Source organism: Piliocolobus tephrosceles, chromosome 9, assembly GCF_002776525.5.
Source record: "Piliocolobus tephrosceles isolate RC106 chromosome 9, ASM277652v3, whole genome shotgun sequence".
In the NCBI taxonomy this organism is placed as follows: domain Eukaryota; kingdom Metazoa; phylum Chordata; class Mammalia; order Primates; family Cercopithecidae; genus Piliocolobus; species Piliocolobus tephrosceles.
Window position 1 is genome coordinate 94,431,782 of NC_045442.1, and position 10,452 is coordinate 94,442,233.

A 10,452-nucleotide genomic window follows, 5' to 3' on the forward strand; every position below is an offset into this window, starting at 1 on the left:
TAAATGACATTAGATGTCCTTCAATATCTTTGTCAGTCTAAATTCAAAGCAAATATTTTAACTCAAGTAAAAAGACTAGAAAAGAAAGCTAACTCATATGGGGATGCAGAATTTTTTGTTTTTGTTGTTTTAAAATCTCTTGGTTTTGGCCACAGACACTCTGAGCTAGAAGAAAATATTTAGAAGATTCTGTATTGAATAAGGGAATTACTCCCAGATGGCAGTGGTGTAAATCTACTATGAAAACAACTACACACACACACACACACACACACACACACACACACACACACACACGTATGTATGTATGTATATGTGTATATATGTGTGTATAAAAACATATATATAAACATAAACAAATAAATATAAACATATATAAAATATGTTTTTAGAAAATGTCTGGAATCTTTTTAGAGTCTAGAGTCCTTCTTGATGGCCTTAATTTATAAAAATAGCCTCAAATTATTTTATTTAATTAAAAACTGTAAGAGATTAACATTTTTCTCCTCATAAGGTCCAATCAAGTATTTTTCTTTTGAATGAAGAAAAAAATAATACATTGTCTGTAATAAAGTAACTCTTTGATTTAGTAGTTAGCAGTGAACAGTTGATACAGTTTGGATGTTTTATCCCCTCCAAATCTCATATTAAAATGTGACCTGTATTGCTGGATGTGGGGCCTTGTGGGAGGTATTAGGTCACAGGAGCAAATCCCTCATGAATGGCTTGATTCCCTCCCTTGGGTAATGAGTGGTAAAGAGTTTGCAGGAGATCTAGTTGTTTAAAAGAGTGTGGCACCTTCCCTTTCTCTCTTGCTCCCTCTCTTGCCCAATGACATGCTGGCTCCCCTTCAAATTCTGCCATGACTGTAATCTTACTGAGGCCTTCACCACAAGCAGATGCTGGCACTATGCATTGTGTACAATCTGCAGAACCAATGGCCAAATAAATCTGTTTTCTCTATAAATGACCCAGTATTAGGTATTTCTTTTACAACAACACAAACACACTAACACACTGGTGAAAATCAACTTAAATACTTAAATACAGGTAATAACATAAATTTAAAATGCAAACTAAGAGTTGTAAAATTTATATTTCCCCTTCAAAAATTAGCATTCTAAATTCTCTCCTTACAATTTGTTTTACTTTATATACTTCCAACTTTCTATGCTCAGGTTTTCAGAAGACATTGAATAACATCACATCATTAGAGAGAAGAAAAGGAAAAATTGCGAAAATTAAACATACAATGTATTGAATTAATATAGATTTGTTGAACAATTTTTGTTAATGGAGTTTATATTTTTAAGTATAAATATATTTCTACATATCTTTAAACAAAGGTTTTTAAAAAAAATCCTATATTTTTAAAATATAGGATATTTGCAGCAAGTGGTCCCAAGGATCCCAATTATTAAACAAAACACAAACATAAATTGATTTCAGTATATCAAATATGCCTTAATAATTATTTTAGGTAGCTATAAAAAGTAGAGTTACAAGATTGAGAGGCATTTTGACTTCTGGGAAGACTTTAAAAACATGAAGCTACATTTTCCACCACCATCAAAGATTTACGTGTAAGAGATTTGTCTTCATTTTGTTTAAATTAGAGCAAACAATTTGCCCATGGGCATCAAAACTTAGAATGAGTTTCACATCACAACACAGTTTATATTCTCTGAGGAAAAATGAAAGGAAACTAAAGGATTTTATTTTTCAGACATCAAATCACAAAACTAAACAGTTAGTCTAATTTTCTTTGGGTTCTCAGTGGTACATTTATGTCTTCAGGGTTTAAAAAACCACACTTTTGGCTGGCACTGTGGCCCACGCCTGTAATACCAGCACTTTGGAAGGCCAAGGCAGGCAGATCACCAGACCAGGAGATGACGACCATCCTGGCTAACATGGTGAAACCCTGTCTCTACCAAAGATACAAGACAAACAATTCACTGGGCATGGTAGCAGGCACCTGTACTCCCAGCTACTCGGGAGGCTGCAGCAGGAGAATGGCTAGAACTCGGGAGGTGGAGTTTGCAGTGAGCCAAGATCACGCCACAACACTCCAGCCAGGGCAATTTTTCTTAAAATCTGGAGGTCTAAAACTTTGCTAAAATAAACGTTTAGCGAGAAACAAGTTCACATGCGTTGGTTGCTGAAATAAACTGCTAAAGGGAATGCACTAAAATGTCGAACACAATTATACAAAGCAAATACTCATCGAACATGCCAGATGTTTCCTAAATTTAAATTCCTAAATGGACATCGTGGAAGAATCATTTTAGTTTTAAATTCTATAATAAGCAAAATAACTTTCTTATACAGAAACATTTGTTCCTTTGTGTATAAACCAAACTAAATATCATATATAAGTTATACATAAGATATGAATCATGTATAATGCAACTTATCAAACATATTTTAGATGAACATGTCAGTTTTTATATTATCAACATAGAACTGTTTTAAGATAAATCATTTCTTCATTTTTCATCTCAATTTGTAAGAGATGACATAAGTTACATGACTCAGCGAATCTACACTGAAAGCACTGGATAAGTGAATTAATTCACTGGATAAGTGAATTACAATTTTTGCTCAAATATGGAAAAAATCTGACTGATTATAATCAAAATCATCAACGGTCAGTTACTTTTCCTGCAAGCTCTTTACTTAATATAAAATCTAGACATTAAGAAACTAATTTATCCTCTTAAGTGCTATAAACATTTTCTTGCATTTCATTATTTCTTTAGTTGTCAATTTTGATAGTGTTTGACTAGAAGTCGAGAATAGGAAATCCACTAACATATCCACCTTGGGTGGGCCAGTTAATTACTTTCTCATTGTCTTGGTTTTCTTTCTTGAAAAGTGAAGAATTGTTTTCTTCATAATTGTCTCATAATGGTTTTCTGAAAACGTAAAACATTGGAAACACTGCCTGGCATTGAGGAAATTATTAGTTTTTAGTATTAGTATCGATTCACATTTTTCCTACTTAAAATTAGATAATGACTCCTCATTTTCTGCATGATTTTATAGCATGAATTTAGATACAAATCGACATATTTGAGTATCTAGTAGATGCTCAGTAGTATACATTGAATAAAATCATGCATTATTCCTCACAATCTTCATAAGACAAGTAACTATCATCTTTTCCAAATGGACATGAAAGTTTCATGACAGAGAGATTCCATAACTAGATTTGTTGCCCAGCTTACCTGTAGTAGATCCAGGACTTCAAGACAGGCAGGCTCTTAACTTCTACACTTGATTAACCTATATGGCCTGCCTTTGCTCATGCTTTGCCATGTTTGTCTAGTTCTCCGGTTCTTTCACTAGATTTTAGTTTCTTGAAGGCAAGTTTACCTCTATAGAACCTACCTCAGTCACTTACCAGGTACCGGGAAAGTAAATATTCAATGTTTGCTAAATTAAATAGCAAGTTACAACTGGGAAAATCTGACAAAGTAGAAAGACTTTGAAGCTAGTTAGACATAAGTCAAAATCATACTTTGGAGATTTGTTATATTCTGCTCAAAATATTACTTAACCTCTTTCAGCCTCACCTTCCTCTTCTACACCATGAGACTGATATTACCTCCTATGAAGATTATGCACAATAGATAGGATTCATGTATTATGTTTATTTTCATGTCATGTAATTCGAATACATTTTGTTCCATTTGCCCTGCGTTCTAAGTCAAAGGCTGGGAAACTTTTTCTGTGAAAAGCCAGATAGCAGGCCAGGCGCGGTGGCTCACGCCTGTAATGCCAGCACTTTGGGAGACCAAGCCAGGTGGATCAGGAGATCAAGAGTTTGAGACCAACCTGGCCAACATGGTGAAACTCCTTTTCTACTAAAAATACAAAAATTAGCCGGGCATGGTGGCTGGTGCCTGTAATCCCAGCTACTCTGGAGGCTGAGGCAGGAGAACTGCTTGAATCCAGGAGGCGGAGTTTGCAGTGAGCCGAGATCACATCACTACACTCCAGCCTTGGTAACAAAGCAAGACTCCATCACGAGGGAAGAAAGAAAAAAAAAAAAAAAAAAAACCCAGATAGCAAATATTTTAGCCTTTACAGACCATACAATTTCTGTTGCAGTGATTCAGCCCTGCTGTTGTAGTGTGAAAGTAGCTATAAACAATACATAAATAAGTAGATATGGCTGTGTTCCAACAGACCTTCTCAAAAATGCTGCATGCCTGATTTTGCCTGGGGGCCATAGTTTGCAAACCCCCTGTTCTAAAGCATGACACCTGGAGTCACTAGCTAAAAGAAATTCTCTTCTAAAACTACTGGATTAAACATTTTAATATTGTTTATCATATATTTATCCCTGGACACTGATTTCTTGGGTTGTAATTATAAATACTAATTATAGAAACGGGACAATTACAATTATCTTTGCAAAGAGTTTTACATACTCAAAATGTGCATCCAATTCAGCCTTACATGTCAGGTGCTGAGCAGCACTTTAAAGATGTTGACCAGTATGAGCAGAATGGTTCATATTGAGTCCTTTTAAAATAGCCTCATGAGGGCAAGATGTTGACTTCTGGAGCTGAACCAGCCTAACCTGCCTTTCTTGTTCTTGTTTCTGTGTGCTGCTACCTCACGTGACTTGTCTATGTCCCGAATTTAAATCTTGTTTCCAATACTCCTATAATCCTCTCTTTACCTGACTTGGTATTGTTCATCTCAATATCTTGTTACTGACCTTGGCTTGACTGTTGTTTCTCTAGTCATTGAGTCCTAGATATCCCAAGGCGTTTATCATAAATAGCTACCGCCTGTCCAGCATATTTTGTCACTTAGCAAGCTTGACAGCACTACTCCTGGGCTGTGAATTCCTTTTAGATCCTTATTCATTTTAGGGTTAATTGAACTCCTTTGCCTTGTGTATAAGGCTCTGTGGGACTTGGCTCTAGTCATATTCTCAAAACTCCAAAATATAGTCAGGCCCCTTTCACATGCCTTGTTGTTTCACACTTCTGTGCCTGCTCTTCTCTCTGTGACACACTTTCCTTGTTTGGGTATTTGGCAAACTTCTACTAATCCTTCAAACTCGGGGATGGTTGAATCTTGATTCTTCCCCATAAAGCTTTCCCTTTCCAACTAATATCACCTCTGTACTCTGATCCCTAATCTCAGCAGCAATCAGCCCCAGGAAACCAAACCAAAAGCTCTGCAGCAATTGACCCAGAACAGATAGGATTTGTTCAATGACTACAGCTTCCCTTATTTTTGCTTCCACCTCAGGACCAACCAGACAAAGCCAATAAGCTCCCCAAACCAATTACAGGGGATGCCCTCCTTCTAGTTAGCACAACTGCAGCTTCTTCATGCCAACCACCTCAAATCAAAGCATACTTGAACCCTTCTCTTCTGTTCACTATGATGTTTTCCACTGCCCTGCCTACCTATGAGTTTCTACCTATGAGTTTCTAGCTAACACAGTGATGATGGATGATTCCGTTACTTTAGAAAGCTCTGATAAAATAAGTGACTAAACAAGCTCTGCCTCATCTCATGTAGGTGACTTCTTTTATTCCCACAATCCCTAGCACCGAACATCATTAATATGTTAAATCTGCCCACACTGATGGGAAGAACATCAGGATAGGCAGTCAGACTAAGTCTAGAAGTGTTCTGTGGTGAAGCCCTTCTCTAAAACTTTCAGTACACTTAACCTAGGGACCAATCAGATCACAGCTCTGGTAGGATGTCTCATGAGCTAGATGGGAGCAGTGGACCAATGGAAATGTATATGCAGAAAAGCAAAGAATAAGAGATATAGAGAAGAGAGCTGCAAAGTTACTAGGAAAGTCTTAAACATCCCTCTACTTTTGCTATTATCATTGGCCTTCTGATCTGCAAGGATGAATCAACTTATATAAAGGGCCTAGAGTGGGACAGATGTTTTAATGTTTTTTAAATCAAAGAATAAACCTTCAAACATGAAAAGAATATGCATATTTGCAAATACTCTCATCTGGCTTTTTTTGTTTATTCTGCAATACAAAGTAATTTCTCTTTAAGTTCTCTGTAATATATTTTATAAGACAATAAGAAGGAATCTTAATCTATTTTACACATAGAAGGCAAACAGAAAAGACTGATCATGACATGAGGAATAGGTGTGCCTCCAGGAGCATTAGATCCAGCCATCAGTGCACACCAGTACACCTCTGATACCTGAAATTAATCTCAGCAGTGGGAAAGCTTAGTCATGCAGGCTGTGCTTCCTGCTGAAAGTAAAACCATCAAACTCAACACACATGCAGGAGGTTGCCTTTGAATCTTAAGGACTATTATCATTATTTACCATAACTATGCCATAAGAATATTGCCTCTCTCATTTATTGCATTGAAAAACCTTAACAGTTTTCCTCATTTCTATTGTATAATTAAATATCAAATGTATTTATTTTGGCAGTGTATCGTATTAGGGAATGTGCTATGGAGCTGGAAAACATGAGTTAAAATCCTCGTTCTAACCCTCAGATAAAGGACATGGTTTATCAAACCTTTAGTTTACTAATCTGTATAATGGGTATATGAACATCAGTATCTTGGGGAACATTGTGAAAATAATATTAGATAATATGTGAAAAATATTTAGTGTAGTATAAGATAAATAATAGGATTATTTTATTACTATATACTCTGTGCATATGACTATACATATATGAGCATATATACATTTACTAGCTATACATGATATATATTTTAACATTTAGATTGGGCTTCTTCAAATTAATAGTTATGCTGTAAGATGTTCGAGTATCTACATACCACATACAACATATCAGATGTAGTAAATTAAACTATGAATGTGTGTGTGGCAATACATTTTAAAACCATGATACCATTAAGCAGTAAGGATGTTTGGCAGACAATTGGGCCCACTCACTACCAAAGTAACCACTCTGCACACCAGCTTCACAGCACAGACAATTCACACTTCTTTCTACTTCAGGGAAATAAAACCTATTACTGTTCTCTATGCTTTTTTATGTCACTATTGAATACTCAAATATGTAATTATTGGGTCCATGGATAGTAATGACTCATGATTTATTTTATATTGCATGCATCCTTGCCTCCTTCCTTTTCCTGAGGTTCTGACAGCTTGATTACCGTGTCTTCAATGCTTCCTCTCAGAACTAATTCAAATTTCACCTCTGCCACAAATACATTTCTTTATTCACTCTTTCCTCTGTGTTACCATGGCATGTGCTTGTCCCTATGAAGGAGGATGAAACATCGACTTACATTTTGTTCATTATTCTCTCACCGAGTGGATTGTGAGTTCTCTGAGGACAAGAGATGATGCTTTCTGTGGCTTTGTAGAACAGTGACAGCAAGTCACTTTATTCATTTATTCAGCACGTTTGTTTGGTAGAAGTTCATTAAGTATCTACAACATGATAGGTGCTATGCTATTAATATGGGTTTCGCCAGCAAATAAGACAAGGCCCCTGCATATTTCCAGTTGAGCCAGGAAGGTAAGCATTGGATAGGTAACTGCAGGCATGATGAGGAGTAGGGAAAAAGCAGTCTGAAGCTGAAGGGAAGGCAGAGTTGATGTTGCTAGGTGATGTTGGGAAGAGGTGTTCCAATCAGGAGGAATAGCATCTAGGCAGAATTAGTATTGTTGGAGCCAAGGGCTGAGCAAAGTATAATCGGGCTGGAGTTTGGGAAACCAGGGGGTCAGCGGTACAGAGTAGACCTGAAGAGAGAATGTATCCAGATTTCTCTTGGACTTGTAGATTATTTTGCACAGTTTTAAATGTTAGAAGAAGGCATTGAATGGTTTCAAACAAAGGATTCACATGATCAGATTTGTAGTTTAAAAAGACATTTACGTGTTGTATAGATTGGATCTGGGGATAAAGGGTTTCTTGAGAGACAAGTCAGAAAACCAGTTAAAACATCCAAGTAACATGTGATGGTGGCTCAGATCAGGATTGTGTCAGAAGCAATAGAGAGGAAGAGGCAGCTTCAAAATTTATTTAATGAGTAAAATGAACAGATTGTTGTCTTCATTTGCTATGGGAGGTTGTAAGGGGTAGAAAGGAATCAACAATAAAACTTGTCTTTGAATTTGAGCAACTCTATCCTGACCCAAAATTAATCTTTAAGTCTAGGCCAGATCCTGGCATTCCTATGATTACAGCTCTCCAAAGGCTCTCCTTGTTTTGAGGGAAAAGTGCAGTTCCTTTGCATAGAAGGTAGACCACAATCAGAACTCAGCCTCAATGTAGAATTTTGTCCTTTTTATTTCACCAGTGCCAAATTCTGTGAAGTTTCCCAAACATGCTACATGACTTATGCCTTCAGTATCTGCCCATAATTTTCTCTTTCCCAAACTTACACTTTTTCATATAAACTCCTGGAAATTCCAAAATTCCTTCAAAACTCTCATTGGGTAACATTGCTTAAGGCTTCTGTTAGCTTATTCCTTTCTATTATTTTATCTTTTTTTTTTGTATACGTTTATTTTATACTTATTACCTTTCATTAGAATATTGTGGTTGTTGCTGTTTTTGCTTATGTATTTTTACCACAGATACTTTAATATTTTGACTTCAGCAGATTTGAAAATTTGCTTTATTCTTTCCAGGCCTAGATGAAATTAAATCTTAGAGTATAGAAAACTGAAACTAGAAAATTTTATACTTTTCCTTTTGGAGAGCCAAAGTTGCAAACACACACACACACACACACACGTACACACACACACACAGAGAGAGAGAGAGATTTTCTTTCAAAATTCTAGCCTGAAGTAATCAACCTAGAAACAGAAAAAATAGAAAGAAAAAAATAAGAAAATCCTATATTAAGTTCAAGTCACTGTGCTACATCTCATTACTCAAATTATCTCATTTTATCTTTAGAATGATCCTGTGAGGCTAGTTACACTAGTTCTGTGCAATACTCAGTCTCTACCTTTCGGAAACCCTAGGGATAAATTTAAGAACCTTTGCAGTGGTGTTCACAAGAAACTGAAAGACATGGTTATTTTCCCCAGTGCAGACCCCAAATGACTTCTTCCTTGTTTGATATTCTACATTATAGGGAATGACATCATTAAGCTGGCACTCGGTTTATGCTGGGTAAAGGGGGAACCATGTCAGAGATAAATTAGATTGTTGTCCTGTCACAATAAAGATCTCATCTTTCATTGTAAAGTCTCCAAATTATTTCTGAAGCATCAGGGAAATGTACACAATGACAATAAACAAAAGGACAGCAAGAAAAATTCTTGGAATTCTCAGAGCCAGTTCTCAATGATCCTCTGCTCGCACAATGACAAATGTTCAAGACTTCCTAGAGTATTATTTATCCATAATGTTTTGGGGTTTTTTTGGACGTTTTGGACTTAGGAATTATGACTTATTTGTCACTTCTGGAGAAAGACCTACCTTTCAGGCGCCCATTTTCTTCATTTACATTATTAAATATAACAATACCAATTGGAAAGTATGATTGAGAAGCTTAAATGAGTTTAGGAATATAAAACTCTAGCATAATGCATGACACAATCAATTATTTTTATTTATTTATTTAATGTTGGATTATTTCGAGTCTGAATTTTAAAAAGACTCTTGATATGCATACACATAACTAAGTAAAAAAAAAAGTATGCTAATTTTCACTACACTTTGGATAGAATTGGCTGCTAAACTGCAGCATTAACCTTTCACAGGATGTGCTAGATTTATGGAGAAAGACCATCAGCAGCAGAGGCCATATCAGCAATAAATGACTTCTTGGCCATGAACAAGCTAACTCAGTTTAGCTCAAATCCTAATAAAAAGTGTTTTTCCTTTTTTTCCCCCCAAGCAAGTTTTTATGGAAAATTAGTAGCTGGAGAATATGACCAACAAAATCAGGTTTGTTATAAATGCTTTATAGTGAAATGTTCCTTACTTGAAGAAAATAAAAATGCCAAGAAAAAATATATATGACATTTATAACCCTTTCACTTCAAAATGCATGAGAATTCTATATGGAAACATTAAAAGAACATGCTAATTCACCCTCTAAAGAACAAAGGAAAACCAGAATAAAAGGACAATGGCCTCAGGCTGAGCAATAAGAAAAGTTAACAGTGACCTGAATGTCAATTTGTTGGCCTATTTATTCTTCAAAGTTTTTATTTTTTTCTTTGCAGTTGGTTAGAAACTGAATTATAGCTATGCCGATGACTACAAAATTTATAATTTCAATCAAACAACAACTTTCCTTGAATTTTAGACTCATTTCTGTCTCTTTCAAAAACTCCACTTGGGCATCACATAGCATTGCCAAAAGTTTAATCCAGCACTTTTCCCCCAAAACCTCTGTTATCTTATTTCATTTAAAGTTACCACGAAGCCATATGCTTAGGGATGCTTGATTTTCTTCACTCAATCATCAATATTCAAACCC